At 46.1% G+C, this 22,678-nt stretch overlaps 1 non-coding gene across 1 annotated transcript; it reads right to left on the minus strand.

Moving 5' to 3' along the window:
- Positions 1–641: 641 nt before the first annotated feature.
- On the minus strand, positions 642–748 carry LOC140808510 (small nucleolar RNA R71). The gene has a single exon (XR_012112931.1). It is a non-coding gene; the product is annotated as a small nucleolar RNA R71 (small nucleolar RNA).
- Positions 749–22,678: the final 21,930 nt, after the last annotated feature.

The following is a 22,678-nucleotide window of genomic DNA, read 5'->3' on the forward strand; positions in this document are numbered from 1 at the left end:
CCGGGGACTGTTGATTCACGATTTTTTTATTTCTCATTTAAATTCTTTAGTATTACTTATTTTATTGCTATTTGATACTCTCCTTGTGTTGCAGATTTTTCTGGTGGTGCATGCGAAGATCACTCGAATTTAAGCTTGAGCCTTTTGACCCCGAGATTGAACGCACAGCTAGACGTCGAAGACAACAACAAAGACTCAAAGAACAGATGGAAAGACACGAGCAAGAACGTGGAGAGGAACAGCGTGACAATAGACAAGTTGAGATACCACGTCGCATTCCAATGTTGGATTATGCACAGCCGTCTCTTGATGGAGCACGTCCAAGCATCGTAAGACCAGTCATCCGAGCTAATCAGTTTGAGATCAAGCCAGCTATCATCCAGATGATTCAGAACACTGTTCAATTTGGGGGAAGTGCACTTGACGACCCTAATTCTCATATAGCTGACTTTCTTGAAATTTGTGATACTTTTAAGTTTAATGGCGTGTCTGATGATGCTGTTCGTTTGCGCTTATTTCCATTTTCACTGAAAGATAAAGCTAAGTCGTGGTTAAACTGTTTGCCTGTAGGGTCTATCACTACATGGGAGGATATGGCAAAGGCATTCCTGATCAAGTACTTTCCTCCGTCGAAGACTATGAAGCTTAGAGCCGACATTACTACGTTTGCTCAATATGAGAACGAGTCACTTTACGAGGCATGGGAGCGTTACAAGGACTTGTTGAGGAGATGTCCACACCATGAGCTACCGCTTGGGTTAGTTGTTCAAACTTTCTACTATGGTCTTATTACTCCTAACCGTACTATGATAGATGCTGCTGCATGTGGTAACTTACTGAGAAAGACGGCTGAGGAAGGATATGAGTTATTGGAGGAGATGGCTGCGAGTAGCTATCATCCTCAGTCTGATAGGCAGAGACGAGGTGCTGGAGTTCATCAAGTTAATGATTTGTCTGCGGTTTCAGCACAGTTAGAGGCTTTGAGTAGAAAGATTGATGGGATGAGCATGAGTGGGTCGGCTATGCGTCTGCAAGAAATTTTCTGTGATAAGTGTGGGGGTGAGCATGACGTGCAGGATTGCCAAGATGGCGATCCATTTTATGTGCCTGAGGGAGCACCGGTGAAACAAGTGGGATTCCAGAACCGTCCGAGAAATGACCCTTATTCGAATACATACAATCCGGGATGGAGGAATCACCCAAACTTTTCGTGGGGAGGCCAAAACAGCCAAAATCGCCAACAAAGAGGTCCACCATATGGGATGCACCAAGGATTCAAACCAGAGCCGCCTCGGGAGGAGAAGTCCAATTTAGAGCAAATGATGACTAAATTTATTTCTGCAACAGAGACGAGATTTCAGAATCAAGATGCATCCATAAAGGGGTTAGAGAATCAGATTGGACAATTGGCAAAGTTGATTTCTAATAGGGAGCAAGGAGCTTTGCCAAGCAACACAGAAACTAACCCAAGAGAGCATGTGAAGGCTGTGGAATTGCGGAGTGGAAAAGCACTCGAGTCTCATGAGGAAAAGACCAAGCATGGCGAGGATGAGGTGGAAAATCGAGGAGGTAAGTCTTCTAACTCTACATTTACACCTATTGCACAAAACAAAATTGTTATCCCTCCACCTTTCCCTGCCGCATTGAAGAAAGCTAAATTAGATGCACAATTTGGTAAATTTCTTGAGATATTTAAGAAATTGCATATTAACATTCCTTTTGCTGATGCTTTATTGAATATGCCAAGTTATGCAAAATTCTTGAAAGATATCTTAGCAAATAAGCGGAAGCTAGAAGATCACATGATGGTGAATTTGACTGAAAATTGCTCCGCTTTAGTTCAAAACAAGATGCCTCCTAAGCAAAAAGATCCAGGGAGTTTCTCTATACCTTGCATTATTGGTGACATTAATTTTCATAGAGCTCTATGTGATCTGGGTGCGAGTATTAATCTGATGCCTTTTTCTGTGTTTAGGAGACTGGGCTTAGGTGAACCCAAGCCAACTAGGATGTCGCTGCAGCTGGCTGACAGATCTGTCAAGTATCCACGTGGGATTATCGAAGATGTTTTGGTGAAAGTGGATAAGTTCATTTTCCCTGCAGATTTTGTGATACTTGACATGGAGGAAGATGTAGAGATGCCTTTGATCCTAGGAAGACCGTTTCTGGCTACAGGGAAAGCACTAATTGATGTTGAAGAGGGGAAGTTGAGACTGAGAGTTGGAGAAGAAGAAATTATTTTTGATGTTTTCAATACTCTCAAGCACACAATGCACAACGATAGTTGCTTTCGTATTGATGTCTTGGATTCTCTTGTTTGTGATTTTGTGCAGGATGGATTGAAAGAACCATTGGAGGCCACTCTCACTACTGAAAAGCAGGAGGACGAGCTAGACGAGGAAAAGATGGAGATGGTAGCTCATCTGAATGCCATTCCACCTTGGAGAAAGCAAGTGAGGCTTAGACTAGAGGAATTGGGAGACAGAAAAGATTTAATGCCTCAGAGGTCAAGCCTAGAGGAGCCACCTACTTTGGAGCTCAAACCACTACCTCCACATCTCAAGTACGTATACTTAGGAGAAAATAATAAATTACCTGTTATTATTTCCTCTTCTTTGACAGATGACATGGAGAGTAAACTCTTGGGAGTCCTCAAGGAGCATAAAGGCGCATTCGCTTGGAAGGTTGCGGACATCAAAGGGATAAGTCCTTCAATTTGCATGCACAAAATTCTGATGGAAGATCAATACTCACCTCTAGCACAACCACAAAGGAGACTCAATCCAAAGATGCAAGAGGTAGTAAAAGCTGAAACGATTAAACTTCTGGATGCAGGTATTATCTATCCTATCTCTGATAGTGCGTGGGTAAGTCCTGTACAATGTGTGCCAAAAAAGGGTGGGATTACTGTTATTACTAATGAAAAAAATGAGTTGATTCCCACTAGAATTGTTACGGGTTGGCGTGTGTGCATAGATTATAGGAAATTGAATGATGCAACCCGTAAAGATCACTTTCCCTTGCCATTTATCGATCAAATGATTGAACGTTTAGCAGGTCATGAATTTTATTGCTTTCTAGATGGATATTCGGGATACAATCAAATCACAATTGCACCTGAGGACCAAGAGAAAACTACTTTCACTTGCCCTTATGGTACTTTTGCGTTTAGGCGTATGCCCTTTGGTTTGTGCAATGCACCTGCAACGTTTCAGAGATGCATGACTGCTATCTTTCATGACATGATTGGAAATGGCCTTGAAATTTTTATGGATGATTTCTCTATTTTTGGCTCCTCATTTAATGAATGTTTAGAGAACTTGAATTTGGTATTAATTAGATGTGAAGAGAGCAATTTGGTGTTGAATTGGGAGAAGTGTCATTTTATGGTTCAAGAGGGAATTGTTTTAGGACACAAGGTATCAGAGAATGGAATGGAGGTTGACAAGGCCAAGGTGGAAGTAATCAAAAACCTACCACCACCGGCATCAGTGAAAGGAGTCAGGAGTTTCCTAGGGCATGCTGGTTTCTATAGGCGGTTCATTAAAGATTTTTCAAAAATTGCTAAACCGTTATCCTCTTTGTTGATGAAAGATGTGGAATTTAATTTTGATTCTACTTGTCTGCAGGCATTCGAGATACTCAAGGAAAGCTTGGTGACAGCACCTGTTCTGACTGCCCCTGATTGGGAGTTACCGTTTGAGGTGATGTGCGATGCTAGTGATACAGCTGTGGGTGCGGTGCTGGGTCAAAGAAAGAACAAGGTATTTCATACCATCTACTATGCAAGTAAGACTTTAAATGATGCTCAATTGAATTACGCTACTACTGAAAAGGAATTACTTGCTATAGTATTTGCTTTCGATAAATTTCATGCATACCTTGTTCTGTCTAAAGTAACGGTGTATACGGATCATTCTGCCCTAAAATACTTGCTTGCTAAGAAAGATGCGAAACCTAGATTGATTCGGTGGATCTTACTATTGCAAGAATTTGATCTCGAAATTCGAGATAAAAAGGGGGTGGAAAATGTAGTTGCTGATCATCTGTCTAGGCTTGAGCATGTTAGAGTTAAGTGCGTCGATGATGATATAGATGACTGGTTTCCTGATGAACAATTACTTGAGATAAATGCATACCCGTGGTATGCCGATTTTGCTAACTTTCTTGTCACTGGCACACCTCCACCTAATTTATCGTTTCACCAAAGAAAGAAATTCTTTTCAGACGTGAAATACTATTTTTGGGAGGAACCGTTTTTGTTTAAGATCTGTGCAGACTCCATGATAAGAAGATGTGTGGCGGAAGAGGAAACCAATCAAATTCTGAACCATTGTCATGACCGTGAGGTAGGTGGTCACTTTGGACCCATACGGACGGCATCTAAGGTACTTGAATGTGGCTTCTATTGGCCAACTCTTTTTAAGGATGCTCGTTTGTATGTTCTCAATTGTGATAGATGCCAACGCACAGGTAATATTTCCAACCGTCATGAGATGCCTTTAACTAATATTGTTGAGTGTGAAATATTTGATGTGTGGGGTATTGATTTTATGGGTCCGTTTCCTGTGTCTTTTGCAAAGAAATTTATTTTGGTGGCAGTGGAGTATGTATCGAAATGGGTGGAGGCGGAGGCTTGTGCCACTAATGATGCACAAGTGGTGTTAAAATTTTTGAAGAAACGTATTTTTAATCGATTTGGTACACCACGTGCAATCATAAGTGATGGTGGCACCCATTTTTGCAACAAAATTTTTGATAAACTGCTGGGCAAATATGGTGTCACCCACAAAGTTTCCACTCCATACCATCCCCAAACGAGTGGACAAGTTGAAGTGTCCAATCGGGAAATTAAGAGGATTTTGGAGAAGACGGTCAATGTGAATAGGAAGGACTGGTCCGTTCGGTTAGATGATGCTTTGTGGGCTTATCGTACTGCATTTAAAACACCTATAGGCACTACACCGTATAGGTTACTTTTTGGTAAAGCATGTCATCTACCAGTAGAATTAGAGCATAGAGCATATTGGGCGACCAAAGCACTAAACTTTGATTTTGCTCTTGCAGGTGAAAAACGGTTGCTGCAGTTGAATCAGTTAGATGAATTCCGAGGAAGAGCTTATGATCTTGCACTGTCCTACAAGGAACGCACCAAACGAGCCCATGATAAGCACATTGTAAGAAGGGAATTCAAAGTGGGTGAAGCGGTGTTGTTGTACAATTCTCGCCTGCGACTCTTTCCGGGCAAACTAAAATCAAGGTGGTCAGGGCCATTCACTATCGCCAAGGTGTTCCCATCGGGTGCAGTGGTATTACATGATGGAAAGGAAGGGACGTTTACTGTGAACGCCCAAAGATTGAAGCACTATCTTGGTGGCACAATTGAGCCACAAATTGGAGTCACTCGACTCCATGACAGTCCTTGAGGACATGGGTGAAAAGTCTAGCTCTAGACTCTAAATTGAGAACTACTTCTACTCCTTATATTGTTTTAATTTCATTTTATTTATTTTTTATCGCATCATTTGCATTTAGGTCATTGCATGGCATGGCATTCGTGTTTTTCGCCGAAGCTTCTCGCTAGGGCGGTCAAAAGTGACCGCCCCAGCGAGCTTTCGCTTTGGTTTCAGTCATCGGTTAGCCGAAACATCTCGCTAGGGCCGTCACCAGCGAGGACTCATACTTTTCAAATAGTTTTTTTCCGAAACTACTCGCTAGGGCGGTCAAAAGTGACCGCCCCAGCGAGGACTCGTATCTTTAAAAATTTTGTTTCCCGAAACTACTCGCTAGGGTGGACACTTTTGACCGCCCTAGCGAGTCGCGCAGATATAAAACGTTTCCCCTTCTCTTTCTTCCTCACTTCGAACCCTACTCCCCTCCTCTCGTTTTTCCGGCGCCCCCATCCCTTTTGTGTGCATAATATTCATTATTTGGCAATTTTTCAGGGCAAAGACTCCACCTTGGTCTCTCCTCTCCACAGGGAAGCATTTAGGCGACAAATTCTTCTTCTCCGGTCATCTTCTATAGATTCCGGCGACATCTCCGGCGACCCTCAAGAATTTTTCCGGCGATATTCATACCTTGTGCACTCTGGTCTTGCCATGGCACCCAAACGATCCAAGGTAACTCACGGTGCCTCTAGTTCTCGCTCCACTCCTTCTATGTTTGTGAACGACAAAGCTAGAGAGCGATTTGAGCATGCTAGGCTGCATAGGAAGCCGATCCCTGAGCGCGGATTTGATTCTTTTATTATCGATCTTTTTTCTGAGTCTCAAATTGAAAGGCGAGGGTGGAATACGTTTGTCGCACAACCGAATGCCGCAGTAGTTCCGGTTGTGCGTGAATTTTATGCGAATGCCCCGGAGGGAAGTGAGTATAAGGCGGTTGTGAGGGGACGTCGAGTCCCGTATGATTCCAGGGCAATCAATGATGTGTTGGGTCTACAGTCGGTGGATGATTCGGTGTTTCAGGCGTGGGTGCTTAACCCGGACTATGATTTGATAATTCGCACGCTATGTTATCCGGGCACCACGTGGAAACAACCTGGGGCATACACGGTTTTTCTTGAGAAATTTTTGAAAGTAGAAGAGGCCTTGTGGTATGTTTTCTTGTCTAAAAGATTGATGCCAGTCGGTCATATCAGTGATGTGCAGCGTGAGAGGGCGGTTGTTCTTTATGCTCTCTGTACTGGGATGCCGATTGATGTGGGTAAGCTCATTTTCGGGCAGCTTACCATGTGTATCAATAGCAGCAATTTGGGCTTCTATTTCCCAACGTTAGTGACTGAACTGTGTGCCCGAGCGGGGGTGATTTTTGAAGACGATGATGAGTGGTTACAACCGATGAGAGCCATTGATCAGGCTCTCTATATATCCAAGAGGGAGAAACGCCAGGCTGAGCTACCCGCAGAGGTATTTTTCGGGTATGGGCAAGCAGCTCAACCACCACCAGCCTTGGGACAGGCACCACCACCTCCGCAGCCACGCCGTCGTGCCTTGCGCGACCGCGTCGACGAATTGGGCGCTTGGGCCACTTATCAGACTGAGTACCAGGCCGTGAATCAAGCCCACATTCAGAACATAGAATATTTGACGCAGGGGATCGCGACGCATTTGGGCATCGACACTTCCGGGCGGCCACCTGCCCCCGCATACCCGCCGCCCTTCCATTTTCAGTACACTTATCCTATGCCCCCAGCCGCTCAAGAGGGAGTTGCACCGCCTGAGCATGACGAGGAGGAGGATTTCTGACCAGGGGAGTTTACTGTTTCCCCTTTCTTGTTATTTATTCTGTCGTTGCATTTGCATTCATGAGTTTTTTTTTAGTTTTTAGTGTTTGTTTCGTTTTGTGCACTGAGGACATTGCACAACTCTAGTATGAGGGGGTGGGTAGATTGTTTTGGTTGTTTAGTTAAATTGGTTATTGTTTTGATTGTTTAGTTAATTGGTTTAGTTTCGGTGCATTTCTTTCGTTTGGTGTCGTTTATGTTGATTTCTTTTGTTGGGTATCGTTTATGGTGAGAAGACATCGTTTATGAGCCAATGATGATTTGAATTGATAGTTTACAAAAGTATTGATTGGGTCACCTCGTGAATGATACTCTTGATTGTTAAAGCATGAATTTTGGTACAAGATTTGAACTTTCTGAGCACACAATTGTGGGGACTAGAATTTTGTAGGAATAATGGTGAAAATTTGAAAATTCTGTGTGGTTAACTTGAAAGGCACCGATTATGAGTTGATTTAGCAGGTAAACCCGTGAAAATAAGTCGCTAATTGGGACCTTGAATGAGAAAATTTGATTTACCTTGAACTTCACACTTGCCTCTTTTCCATTGCACTGAATTGAAATGTCATACTCCTAACCAGTCGTGATCCAAAGTATTATATTCTTAGCCTAGGGAGTACATGTGTGAAAATTGTGCAATTAAAAAAAAAAGAAAAAGAGAAAAAAAAAAAGAAGGAGATGTAAGGTGAGGGGGAGCCGAAATAAAAGGAATGAAATTCTATTCCTAGGCTAAAAGTTGGAGATGTAAGGAGACGAGGAAAGTCAGACGAAAAGTCTTGACGATTGCACAATGAAAATGATCGGTGTACTCCCAACTTTTAGCCACTTGAGCTTATTTTCCTTCTTTTCGACACCCCTATCTGTACTTAAAAGTTGAATAAAGTTCAATTTGTGGCTAGTGATGAATGGACACGGGGATGCATGCTAGTGAGACTTGTATTGAAGTGTTAATCGAGTGACTCGCATGATTTGATAATTGATCTATTTGAAGTACGAATGACTAAGACCCATCATGACACACACACACGTTCAAATTAGTGTCGAAATTTATGTGTAGATGAGAATGAGTATTCGGTTGCGATTTGACTTGATTGGTAGTGGGAAAGTAAACTGAGGCATGAACATAAATGTTGTTAACTCACCATTGACATTTACTTGTGTTAGTTATTTCTTGTTTGAGCAATTTTGTGGTTGTTGAGTTTGTTAGTATCTCGTGCTTTAACCTATTTTACTCGAGGGCGAGCAAAAGGTTAGTATGAGGGGGTTGATAGGACTCGTTTTTACGTGTTTTTAGTGTTGGTTTTGAGTCGCATTCATGCATCATATTAGTTTGTTTTAGTTAATTTAGCAATTATTTAGCATTATTTAGAATATGACTGATCTCGTGTATTTTTGTGGTCATTTGGTAGGAATTGAGCCAAAAAGTGGGTAGGAATTGAGCAGCTTATTCGAAGTACCTCGCTAGAGCGGTCAAAAGTGACCGCCCCAGCGAGCATTTTAGTCTTGCCGAGGAGTTTTATTCGAAGTCTCTCGCTAGGGCGGTCAAAAGTGACCGCCCCAGCGAAACCAAGGACATGGTCGAGAAACTTATTCGAAGTATCTCGCTAGGGCGGACACGTTTGACCGCCCTAGCGAGCGACGAGATCCAAGAAGATTTGTTTCCAAGTTTGTGGACTCTATCAGATACCTAGACCTAATACACGAGATTGGGGGGCGCCGTTTTTGGATCTATCATCATTATTTTCAGCATTTTTTCTTGGAGAAGAGGCTAGGAGCAAAGGAGATTTCGGAGACCTCGAGATTTCCACGCGTCGTGGCCGTCATCCGTCGTCATCTTTAGTATTTTTATTATTCAGTTTTTATTTCTTAGATTGTTGTTGGTTTTTATTATGAATTTTAGTAGCTAAACTCTAGATTTGTTGGGATTTGAGGGGATCCTACCCCGCACTCGTTGTTGAACATTATTTAGCGACGTTTTTATGAGTGATTTGTTTATGCTTTTGTGCTTTCTTATTTCAATTGAAGTCTAGCTAACTTCCTTTGATTATTTCATGTTGTTGATGATTTCGATAGAATAATTGACAATAGGATCGAATAGTATAGACCACGGATTTACAATTTTAGTAGATATACGGAATTGGATACGTGTCGATAGTGATAATTCACCCGGATGAAAGCTAGTGGATTCCATAGAACGTAATGCAATCGTGAACTGTTAAATAATTGAGGATACTTGATTACTGCATGTTTATGATTAGTATTAATATAGCTCGACAGAGTATATTAATTAATCTAGGGAATTCCGTCGAATGCACGAGTAAAAATCGAGTATAATTATTTGAACACGAGCGGTAGGTGAACTGATAATTCCCAACAAATTCGTTTCTCATTTGATTTTAATCCAATTTAATCATTGATTTCTTGATTACTTTTTCTTGCACTTTAATTATTTTAGTTATTAAATTCACTTTAGTTTAATCACCAACTCAATCTATCGTTGCTAAAGAAATTTTCTTGAAAATAAAGATATTGTAACGCAGACCTTGTGGAACGATACTCGTATTCACTTACGTTTATTATAACTTGACTATCGTGCACTTGCGATATTTAAATCGAGCTTTCATCTATAAAACAAATTTTGGACTATTCACTGTGCAAGTTTTGCTCGATCAATGATATCATTATTTTTGCCAATGGTGGGACTAGTAAGATGAACAGTCTCATGGACTTTTTGCATCACTATGAAAACTGCTCGGGGCAGTTGGTGAATGCAGTTAAGAGCGTTATTATTTTGCCTCCGAGGTGTTCTGGTCGTACACGTTCCCGTCTCCTTCGTATCACTGGGTTTGGGGAGGGTCATTTTCCTATCAAATACCTCGGAGTTCCTTTGTTTCGTGGGAATAGAGTTTGCTCTCTTTTTGATCCCTTTGTGCAGATGGTGCGTAAGAAATTGGAGGGTTGGGAGCTTAAAACTCTTTCCCCGGGGAGCCGTATGACCCTCCTTAGGAGTGTTCTCCTTTCGGTTCCCATTTACATGTTCCAGGTAGTCCAGCCACCTCTGGCAGTTATGGAGAGGCTTGAGAATGTTTTCAATGGTTTCCTGTGGGGATCCAGATCCTTGGATAAGAAATGGCATTGGGCGAGGTGGTCTCGTGCATGTCTTCCTGTCTCTGAAGGGGGTCTTGGATTTCGCAGGCTCAAAGATATTGTGGAAAGCTTCTCCATTAAATTATGGTTTCGTTTTCGTCAAGGTTCATCCCTATGGGCCAAATTCATGATGAGAAAAAACTGCCAGTTGGTGCATCCAGCTTATGTTTCATTTGCTGGGTTCATTTCTCCCACTTGGCGTCGTTTGCTTAAGATTAGGCCTCGTGCTGAATCTGGCATTCGATGGAGACTTGGGATGGGAGATGTTAATTTTTGGGATGACATCTGGTGTTGGGATGTTCCCTTGTCTAGTCAGGTTTTGGTTAGGGGGGATCGAGGTGTCTGTGTTTCTCACTTTCTTTCAGATGGGGCTTGGGATTTTGACCTCCTCTGCTCAGTTGTTCCTCCTTCTGTTGCTGAGACAATCACTCTGATCCCTATTGCATCGGGGGAACCCGATTTGGCTATTTGGGTGCATAGTTCTGACGGTGTTTTTTCGCTGAAATCCGCCTGGGAGCTTGTCCGCTTGAGAGACCAAGTTTCTGATATCTTCACACCTTGCTGGGGCAGTTGGCTGAGGCCTACTATATCTTTCTTCCTCTGGAGGTTTTGGCATCAATGGCTTCCAGTTGACGATGTGCTCCAGCGTCGTGGTTTCGAGCTGGCGTCTAAATGTCAGTGCTGTGAGATGCCTGAGACATTCACACACATTTTCATTGATAGCCCTCTTGCCAGGTCTGTATGGCATTACTTTCGGGCTGTTTTTCATGTCCGTATTCCCCTTACCAGTGATTTCAGACTCTTCCTCAGTGCTTGGAAGAGGCATCCGGGGTGGACTCCTAGGGGCCACGTGAAGGAGTTCTTGCCTTCCATTGTTTTATGGTTTCTCTGGACAGCTAGGAATGATGCGAAACACCGTCATTTGCACATTTCTGGGGAGACTGTTAAGTCTCAGATTTTGTCTTATTTACGTCTCGCTCATGCTGCATCTACAGTTAAGCCCATGCACTGGCGGGGTGTTTTGCAGGCTGCGAGAACGCTGGGGATTTTTGTTGAGTAGCGTAGGGTTCATAGAATGGCGATTGTTCGTTGGTTGCGGCTGCCGTTCGAGTGTTTTAAATTGAATGTTGATGGGAGTTCTAGAGGTAGTCCCGGGGCTTCTACTGTTGGTGGTGTTGTTCGTGACTCCTCTGGGCATGTGGTGGTTTCTTTCAACGAGTTCATTGGAGTTGGGACCAATGTCCGGGCAGAATTATGGGCTATTTGGAGGGGTCTTCTCATTTCTTCTGATCTTCATCTCTTCCCTCTTTCGATTGAGACTGACTCTTGGATTTCCATTCTTTTACTTCGTTCTCGTCGGTGCTGCTGGGACCTTGAACATCTTGTTACACGGATTATTTTGTTGATGAGGGGGCGATCTGTTCATTTATCGCATATTTACCGGGAAGGGAATTCAGTGGCGGATGCCTTGGCGGCGAGGGCTCATACTTTTAGGCAGTATACCTTAGAGTTAGGTCCTTCCCTACCTCCAGACATCTCCATCCTTGCTAGATCTGATCGTTCTGGGCTTCCATACCTCAGAAACAGATCCTCTTAGCCATTTGCAGCCCCTTCTTCTTTTTTGGGTCTCTTTCTTTATGATATCTGGCTATATATATATATATATATTTATATCTATATATACATATATATTTATTGCAGGTTAGTGTTCTTGGAGGTTGTTTTTCACTTCCATATGGTTTTTGCAAGTGGGTCCAGACACTTGCACATGACGTGTTTATTCTTGTTTGTCCCGAGTGGGTTTCTACACTATTTCTGTTAATGCTTTCCTTTGACCCATTCATGGTCCCTGGTGGTCATCTACTGCTGGTTATCATGGGCCGCCGTATCAGTTATTGTAGAGGTGTTTGCAGGATGTCATGGTGGCTTCAAGGGATGTTTTCAAACAGGCCCTCTGCTTTTCATGCCATGTTCGTCAGACTTCTACTTCATGGGATCGCGCTCTCTGCTCTTTTGATTCAGATGCTGGATATCTTTTGTTCTGGCGGGATTGCGATCTATATTTTGCTCTGTGATCGCCATTGTATAGTGACTTCCTGGCCAGACTTTCTTTTGACTAGTGGGTGTGGTACAGTTGTTAGCTACCAGATGATATTTATATTGACAGATTGGACTCTCCAGGATGATAGTTCCGGGATGAGAGCTTTTGCATGGACTCTGCGATCATCTTGTCGTTATCATTTTGATTTCCTCATATGGTTGTTCATAGCGCTCCTCGTATTTGATTAGCAGTTGTCGCATATTTGCTAGCCTTCTAGGGTCGTTTTGCTTTTGTATTTCCTTCCCTAGGTTGCCTTGTATTTATGTTTCTACTGCTTTAGCCTTTTTGGGGAGGTTTGGTCTTTTCCACCTCCTCTTTTAGGTTTTCTTTATTCTGTATTTGTTACTGTTTATTTTGTGGATATATACAGGTAGGGGTCTGCCTAACCCCCCGCATCTGACGGTGTTTTCCGGAAAAAAAAAACCCTAAACCCTAAACCCTAAACCCTAGTCAGACGATTCAGATGGCACCAGTTTTAGCCCCAAAGCCGTACACCGTCGACGGCAATTTCAGATCTACTATCTCGGCCACAGTCGCGAATCTGCCGTCCCATTCATCTCCGATTTCCGGCGCCGTCCCGGCGTATTTCTTCAATTCCTTTGGCCAAGAGCTTCGTCCGGTCATGGGTAGGATTTTGCCTTCGTCAATTTCGGGTTTCCGGCCACCGGTCGGAAACCCCCAATTTCTAGGGCAAAATCGATTTTCCTCCCCTTCTTTGGTTCAATCGACCCCTCTTATGCCCGGTTCTAGTGGTTTGAAGACCGGTTCTGTGATCTCCTCGCCGTCGCCGATCTTTGGTACATCTCCGATGGTCAACTCGCCGGTCAACTCGGCCGGGTCAACTCAGCGAGTTGACCGTGTTCACTCGGCAGTCAACAACTCAGGTTCACTCGGCAGTCAACAACTCAGGTTCGGCTTCTAAATCTGATTCTCGGGTGACTAAGACGTTTTCGGTGTCATTTAGGGATGCTCTGGCTCCCTACTTCCCCTCGCTCGGGGAAGAATGGCTTTGGAGATGTCGTGAATGCTATGGAAGATATGCCCTTGCCGACTCTTAAGAATGGGAAACCGGGTATTCTATTCCCGGATGAGGTAATCTCTTCTTTGACCGAGCCTTTTAAGTTTTCTTTAGTCGGGAAGATTTCTGGTAATAGATCCTTAGTCCCAAACTCGCAAATTTCTGCGGCATTTGCTCGTTTGGGATTGAAGCGATTTTTTGATTTGAGGTTTTTGCCTTGGGGTTTTCTGATCCTGTCACTTCAGTGTGAGGAGGATTATGCGTTCTTTTGGACGCGTGGGCAGATGATGGTTGGACCTCTCGGGATCCGTTTTTCCAAATGGACCCCGGAATTTAATCTTCAGGAAGAATCTCCCATCGCACCAGTTTGGGTGCGTTTCCCGGGTTTGCCCATTCACCTGTTTAACAAGAAAAACCTTTTTGCCCTTGCCAAGATTTTGGGCAACCCGGTGAAAATGGATGAATTTACTGCTAACTCCTCTCGGAGCGCTTTTGCTCGTGTCTGTGTGGAGTTGAATGTATTGGAACCACCCGTTAAGAAAATTTGGGTGGGCTGGGGTGATCATACTCAGGAGATTGATGTTGTTTATGAGAAAATCCCTGGGTATTGCTTGGATTGCAAAATGTTGGGTCATTCGACAGAAGTTTGCTATTCCCAAGGGAAAAACCAAAACCTGCTCGATCCAAGCCTGCGGATCGAGACCCTCCTCAGCCAGAGGCCCCTCTTGCTGTTCCTGTCATTGTCCCGGGACCACAGCCCCAGCTTCATGTCAATGGCCATGGTCCCCGACGAAGACAGAGGCGGAGGCCTGTTCGTCAGGCTCTCTCGAGGGATGACCCTCTTGCTTCGAACTCTTTTGGAGTTCTTTCCCATTTGCAGGAGACAGAGATCGGCTCTGCGGAGCTTGGATTAGGTGTTCCTGATCCCTCTGTCGGTTTGAGCTCTCATCAGGAGGCCCCTATCTCTTACCGCCCTGAGGTCACGGTGGCTGAGGACGATGAGAGTGTTCCTTTTGTGGACTGCGTGGATGACCTTGGATCTCCACGCCCGGATGTGGTGACTGTGTTTGTCCCCTCGGAGGTTTGTATTGAAAATCATAGCAGCCACTCGGTCCCATCTTTTCCCGCATCCCTTGCTGATGCCACTTCGATGCTGGACGAGTTGATTGCTCGACAGGGACCCCCTATTCTTGAGATGATTCCCAGTCACATGCCGGCTGATGATCCTGATCAGGATTTTGATCGACATTCTGTGTCTGGAGTTAGCTGTGGGTCTGAGTGTAGTATTCTGGACACTGACATGTCCAATCCCAGAAAAAGACCTCAGGATGATGGTCGACGATCGCGTAAAAAGCGATCGGATCCTTCTTCCACCCGTTCCCCATGAATTGCTTAATCTGGAATATCCGAGGACTTCGAGATTCGGAGTCTCAGCAGAGGCTTCATGCCTTTGTGAAGGAGAAAAAGATTAAGGTTTTGGCTATTTTGGAGCCCATGATTGATCTGGATCCGAGATTCATGACTCGCCGTTTGGGGTTTTCTGGAGTCATCTCTAATCTCTCCGGTCATATCTGGGTATTTTTTGCTGCTGATGTGAGGGCGGAGTGTGTTTTTGATCATGCTCAGTTCCTCCACATCAGAGTCTCTGCCTCTTTCTTGCCGACAGAGATATTTTGTTCTTTTGTCTATGCTCGGTGTGACTATGTTCAGCGTAGGGATCTTTGGGCTTCTTTGCTTTTGGTTAAACCTGTTTTGGGTCCCTGGCTGGTTGGAGGCGACTTTAATGTCGTCAGGGATGCGTCTGAGTGCTTGGGCTCCCGTGGTGGTAGGTTGCTACCCATGGAGGAGTTCAACACTTTTATTCTTGATTCCGGCCTGATCGATGCTGGTTTTGAGGGGTCTTCGTTCACTTGGACGAATAAGACCATTTGGAAGCGGTTGGACAGGGTCTTGGTTTCTGTTGATTGGGGAGATCATTTCAGCTCGATTTGGGTTGAGCATCTCGCTCGTACTATCTCGGACCACTGTCCGCTTTTGGTTACAGCTCCTGTTTTTGCTCGTGGACCGAGCTCGTTTCGCTTCCAGCGTATGTGGGTTAGGCACCATGGTTTTTTGCAGACTGTGAGGCTTAATTGGAATCTTCCTTGCAGTCTGAGCGGCATGCCTCGGCTTTTTGCCAAGATGAAGCGTCTCAAGCATCACCTCCGGTGGTGGAATCAGGATGTTTTTGGTAACATATTTGATAGACTCACTGAGGCCGAGAGGGCTGTTCGTTCAGCTAAGGATGTCTGTGAGGCCGACCCTTCTTACGCGAATTGGACTTCTCTATCCGATTGCAATGAGGATCTGGCCCGTATCACCGCCATGGAGGCGGATTTTTGGAAACAGAAAACGGCTTGCCATTGGCTTGAGGATGGTGAGCGGAACACCAGACTCTTCCATAATATGGTGAGGAAAAAGCGCGTGGCGAATAAAAATTTCTGCATATGAGAGAATGGGGTCTGCCTGACGTCTCAGGATTTGATTCAACAGTCGGGAGTCTTGTTTTTCCAGGATCTTCTTACCGGGGAGCCCTCTGTGCTCGATTGCCCTGATTTTTCGGGTTTTCCCTCGGTTATCTCTGCCGTGGAGAATGATGGTATTGCTGCGATTCCCTCTTTGGAGGAGGTCCGCACGACCTTCTTCTCCATTCACCCTGATAGCATTGCTGGCCCTGATGGCTTTTCTTCAGTGTTCTTTCAGCATTGCTGGGAGATTGTTCATCAGGATGTTTTTGGTGCAGTTCTTGATTTTTTCCAGGGTTCTCCTATGCCTCAAGGCTTTACCGCCACCACGATCACTCTGATTCCCAAAGTCGAGGGTGCACGTGCTTGGTCGGACTTCCGTCCGATCAGTCTGTGTAATGTCACGAACAAAATCATCTCGAAGCTGTTGTACTCTCGGTTGAGGGATGTGGTGGAGAGACTTGTTTCCCCGAATCAGAGTGGCTTCGTTCCGGGCCGGATGATCTCTGATAATATTCTCCTTGCCCAGGAGCTCACTCACAGCATTACTCTCTCCACTCGTGGTGGTAATGTCATCTTGAAGTTGGATATGGCCAAGGCCTATGATAGGGTCCAGTGGCATTTCCTATTCGACATTTTGAGACATTTTGGTTTTTCAAAGCGTGTTGTGGCTTTGGTCTCGGCCTGTATTTCCCACTGTCATTTCTCTGTGAACATCAATGGCTCCCTATCGGGGTTTTTTGGTTCCACCAGAGGCCTCCGGCAGGGCGATCCATTGTCTCCCCTTCTCTTCATTTTGGGGGCGGAGTATCTTTCTCACAGCCTTGACCGACTCTACCTGCAGCATCCTGAGATTAGGTATCGGTCTGACTGTGATATTTTGATTTCCCACCTGGCCTATGCCGATGATGTCATTATTTTTGCCAGTGGTGGGTCCCGTGGTATGCAGCGCCTTGTTGATTTTATACATCACTACGAGAACTGTTCAGCGCAGCGTGTGAATGCTGCCTAGAGCTCTTTGATTTTGCCTCTGAGGTGCTCTGGGCGCCTCCGCTCCCGGCTTTTGCGCATCACCGGGTTCGCCGAGGGTCATCTGCCCCTCAAATACCTCGGAGTTCCCCTTTATCGGGGTAATCGCACGTGCTCCCTTTTTGAGCCCCTCCTACAGTCTGTTCGTAGGAGGTTAGAGGGATGGGAGATTCGGACCCTCTCCCCGGGTAGCCGCATGACCCTGATTCGTAGCGTGCTCCTCTCCATGCCAATTTATCTGTTTCAGGTGGTTCAGCCACCTCTGGCTGTCATGGAGAAGCTTGAGCGGGCCTTCAATGCATTCGTCTGGGGGTCAAGACCCTTGGAAAGGAAGTGGCACTCGGCCCGGTGGTCCCGGGCTTGCCTCCCCGTGCTTGAGGGGGGCATTGGATTCCGCAGATTGAAAGATCTTGTGGAATGTTTCTCTATAAAATTATGGTTCAGCTTTCGCCAGGGCTCCTCTCTATGGGCGAGATTTCTTTACCGAAATATTGCCGGCTGGATGCTCCTGCTTGTGTCCCTGCCCGTGCTTCTATTTCCCTCATTTGGCGTCGTCTCCTCAGGATCCGCCCTCGCGCGGAGCCTGGCATTCGCTGGCGAGTTGGTCTCGGAGATGTTTCCTTTTGGGATGACACTTGGTTTGGAGACGTTCCTTTGTCCTCCCGGTGTGTGGTCCGCGGGAGCCGTGATGTTCGGGTCTCTCATTTTCTTTCTGAGGGGTCGTGGGATTTTGATCGCCTTTGTGCGGTTGTTGCTCCTTCGGTTGCCGAGGAGATTGTTTTGATTCCTCTTCTTTCGGGAGAACCTGATCTGGCTCGATGGATCCATAGCTCCGATGGTGCTTTCTCTGTGAGATCTGCTTGGGAGCTGATCCGTCAGCGTGCTCCGTTTTCTGATATATTCCACCCGTGTTGGGGGAGTTGGTTGAGGCCTACCATGTCATTCTTCCTTTGGAGATTCTGGCATCAGTGGCTCCCAGTTGATGAGGTGCTCCAGCGCCGGGGTTTTGCGTTAGCCTCGAGATGTCAATGTTGTGATATGGCTGAGACATTCACACACATATTCATTCGCAGCCCGGTTGCTCGGTCTGTCTAGCACTTCTTTGGCGTCGTGTTTCGGGTTCGTATTCCCGACACTGAGGATTTCAATTTGTTCCTCAATGCGTGGAAGAGATATTTGGTCTGGTCTCGGGGGTGCCATGTGCGGGAGTTTCTCCCCTGCATCGTCCTGTGGTTCCTCTGGACTGCGCGGAACGATGCTAAGCACCGTCATCTTCCCATCTCTGGGGAGACGGTGAAGTTCCAGATTTTGTCTTACCTGCGTCTCGCCCACTCTGTGCGTACTGTCAAGCCCAGACATTGGCTGGGTGTGTTTCATGTGGCGAGATTGCTGGGTATTTCGGTTGCTCTCCACAGATTACATAGGACGACGATTGTTCGCTGGCTGCGGCCGCCGTCCGGGTGCTTCAAGCTTAATGTGGATGAGAGCTCGCATGGTACATCTGGGGACTCCTCTGCTGGTGGCGTTGTTCAGGATGATTCTGGGAGGGTTGTGCTTTCATTCAGCGAGTTCATCGGAGCTGGGTCTTCTCTCCGGGCTGAGCTTTGGGCGGTTTGGAGGGGTCTTCTCCTTTGTTCTGATCATTCTTTTTTCCCTCTTTGGATCGAGCTTGATTCTCTGACTTCTATTCAGCTCATTCGTTCCCGTCGATGTTGCTGGGGTCTTGATCACATTATATCCAGGATTCTAGTCCTTTTGAGGGGTCGGTCTGTTCATATTTCGCATATATCCCGGGAGGGTAATTCGGTGGCAGATGCATTGGCGACGAGGGCCCATACCCTTAGGCACTTTACCTTAGAGTTAGGTCCCTCCCTCCCTAGGCACATTTCCATACTTGCACGTTCGGATACCTCCGAACTTCCCTACATGAGATATCGATGTTCTTAGCTGTTTGCAGCCCATTCCTTCACTTGAACCCATTTCTTTGGTCTATCTATATGTATATCTATATTTTTTTTTGCAGGTACTGTTCTTTTGGGGGTTTCTCTTTTTCCCCGTTTTGCCAGTTTGGTGTGCGTGGGCACAGACACTCGCACACTACATGTTTGGTCTCCCCGGGATTGTGTGGGCTCTTGCACTCTCCCTATTGGTGCTTTTCTTTGGCCCTCTCATATTCCCTGGAGCGCTATCTCTGTTTGTGCCTCTCTTTGGTCTATTTCTGGTCCCTGGTGGGCTTTTACTGCAAGTTCTCCTTGCCCGCCGTATCAGTTCTTTTACAGGATCTTACTGGATGTCGCGGTGGTCTCAGGGACTATTTCTGGACGATCCTCTTCAGTGTTATGATACCTTCGTCAGATTTATACTTCAGTTGCTGGATCTTTTTTGTTCTGGCTGGATTATGATCTTCATTTTGGCCTTTTATCGTCATTGTACAGTGATGTCCTGGCCAGATCTTATTTTGACTGCTGGGATTCATACAGTTATCCGGTCTCAGATTAATCGTTTTGACAGATTGGATTCTTCAGTTATCATTTGGTCTTCTTCGGCGTGTTGACTCTTAGCGGTGCTCGCATTTGATTAGTTTCTGGCGCACTTTTTGTCGTAGTCTAGGGTTATTTTGCTTATGTATTTATGTCCCTAGGCTACTTTGCCTTATGTTTTTACTGCTTTAGCCTTTTTGAGGAGGTCTTGGTTTAGTCCCCCTCCTCTTTTAGGCTTTCTTTCTGCTGTTACTTTTTATTTTGTGGATATATACAGGTAGGGGTCTGCCAAACCCCCCCGCATCCGGCGGAGTTTTCCGGAAAACAAAAAAAAACAAAACCCTAAACCCTAAACCCTAAACCAAAAAAAAAGACCCTAAACCCTAAACACCTAAACCCTAAAAAAAATGCTCTCTCTGGAAAAAAGCCCTAAACTCTCCTTTTTTTCGCACTAACATGTCCTCACAGCGGCCGCCGCCGCCGGTTCACCAGCCCTGATGATTCGTCACCCCATGGCGAACAAAATACTAAAAAATCAGCTCCATCGGACATCAATTGCCCGCCCAAATCGCCACCCAAAAACGCGAATTTTCCGGCCAATACATCGTCCCCGTCGAATCCGAATCGTATGGCCACAAATGATACACCGTTAGATTCCTCTCCTCAAGACGAGTCTATTGTCAAAATTTCAAGCCAAACGGAGTTGATTTACCCTTCCAATTTCTCCGCCAAAGTCACACCGCCCCAACCCTTGCGATTTCCGGCCACGTTCGGGTCTTTTTCGGCCGTCTCCGATGTCGTCTCTGGGAGCCCAACCCCGATCTGGAATTGCCCCGACCAGACGAACAATAGCCCTCAATCAATTTCACCGTTTGTGTTCTCCGGCGGCCGGAATTTCGGATCTACGAATTTCGTGCCCCAAACCCTAGCGCCGATGTTTTCCGCCCCTAATTGCCCGCCCAATACTTCTCCGATTTTCAATTCATTTACACCGAATGGTCTCCAAAGCATGGGCAACCCAATTTCGTCTTCAATATTAGGATCGCCGGCCTCGATGAAAACGCCCAAATTCACTCAAACTCACCGAGTTCGGCTCCGAGTTGCTCCAACGGTCCCACTCCTTTGACCGAGTCTACTGATTTCCAGCCCGGTTCCCGGCCCCCATCCTCCTCGCCGGCCCTCGGTGGTGCGCCGCCCGCCATCGGCCGAGTCAACTCAGCGACTCGCCCGAGTCAACCCTTGCGGGTCAACACTGCTGCGAACTCGGCAGCTTCTCTCCCAGGTACGTTCCCTGCCCTTCCTGCCGTGTCTTTTCGTGATGTTTTAGCCCTTCTCTCGCCCCGTTCAATTAAAAAAAGTTTCGATGATATCCGTAATTCAATGGATGATATTCCGGAGCCATCCATGGTCGATGGAAAAATAGGCATCCGATTTCCTGACAAGATGATTTCTACTTTGGTCGAACCTTTTAGGTTTCCTCTAGTTAGGAAGATTTCGGGGAATCGATCCATTGTTCCTAACAATTTAATAGCTGCCGCCTTCTCTAAAGCTGGTTTTACTAGATCGTATAGCCTAAAATTCCTACCCAAAGGTTTTCTGGTCATAATTCTCTCTTGTGAATCTGACTATGCTCTCCTATGGTCCAAGAGTGTCATGTTTGTGGGCCCACTTTGAATCCGTTTTTCTAAATGGACTCCGGAGTTCAAACTTCAGGCGGAATCGCCCATTGCACCGGTCTGGGTTAGATTCCCAGAATTTCCGTTACACTTATACGACAAAAAGAGCCTCTTTGCCATCGCCAAAATTGTGGGGAACCTTATCAAGATAGATGATTTCACTGCTGATGCATCCCGTGGTGCCTTTGCCAGGGTTTGTGTTGAGATTAATGTCTTAGAGCCACGTAGGGACCTAATCTGGGTGGGATGGGGAGACTTCTCCCAGGACTGCAAAATGTTGGGACACTCTACTGAGATTTGTTATTCCCATGGAAAAAACCCTCGCCCCCCCCCCCCCCCGGCCTCGAGCTCATGGAAAGGCACCCCACCTCACCCCTTCCCCACCACCCTCGACTCACTCACACCCCGAGGATGGCCCTCATACCTCTCCCTCTGATCCTCAGGCCTCGATCCCTCCCCAGAATAGGGCTGCTAAACGCAGGAGTAGACGTAATGTGAGACCAACTCAAACTAGAAATGATCCGTCCACCTCTAATCCTTTCGAGGTCCTTCAAGACCTGTCTGAGGATACAGGGCCGTTGTGCCGACCCCCCTCTCGTGCCTTCGCACCCTTCCCCTGTTACCCCGCCCACTCCGGCTAGTGAGTCTGCCCTCCCAAGTCCTTCGCAGGCATCCCTCTCGGTCAAATGTTCCCTTCCAGCTCGCTCGTGGGCCAAGTAGGCGGAGGAGGAGGATGCTGCTCAGTTTCTTGACTGCGCGGAGGACCTTGGCTCCCCGCACCCTCTCATGGTTGACCCCGTGAATGACCCCGTGACTGACCCCGTACTTGACACTTCTGTCTGTGTGGTTAACCATAGTAGCCACTCGATCCCGACTGTCTCTCTCCTCGTCCACTCGAGCTCTCTTTAATCCTAATTCTCCTCCCGAAATCTCCTCCTATTCTCTTGAGGAGATCGTCCATCATCAAGGTCCCCCACCCTCTGACTTCACTCTTGTCTCCACCTCCTCTGTTGGGGATGATTCCGACCTCCACGGGCATCGCGCTGAGTCCTGTGATGGGCGTGATTTTGACAGTGTCATTCATGACACTGATATGTCCAACCAAGTCAATAAACGCCTAACTGAATCGGGAGACTTTCAACCGAAGAAGAATAGGCGCAGAGCTAGGTCCCCTCGACACATATCGAGATCCCCTAATTGCTCGTTCCTCATGAATTGCCTCCTTTGGAATATCAGGGGACTAGGTAACACTAAGTCCCGCCAGAGGCTCCACACCTTAGTGGATCGCCACCGTGACAACCTCTTGGCCATATTCAAACCCATGAATGTCTTGGATCATAGTTTCATGACCTCGCAGTTATGGTTTCATCAGGTCATCTCCAATTCAAACAATAAGATCTGGGTCTTCTCGTCGGAGGAAGTTAAGATCGAGCGC

This window comes from Primulina eburnea, chromosome 12 (assembly GCF_022965805.1).
Source record: "Primulina eburnea isolate SZY01 chromosome 12, ASM2296580v1, whole genome shotgun sequence".
Classification (NCBI taxonomy): Eukaryota; Viridiplantae; Streptophyta; class Magnoliopsida; order Lamiales; family Gesneriaceae; genus Primulina; species Primulina eburnea.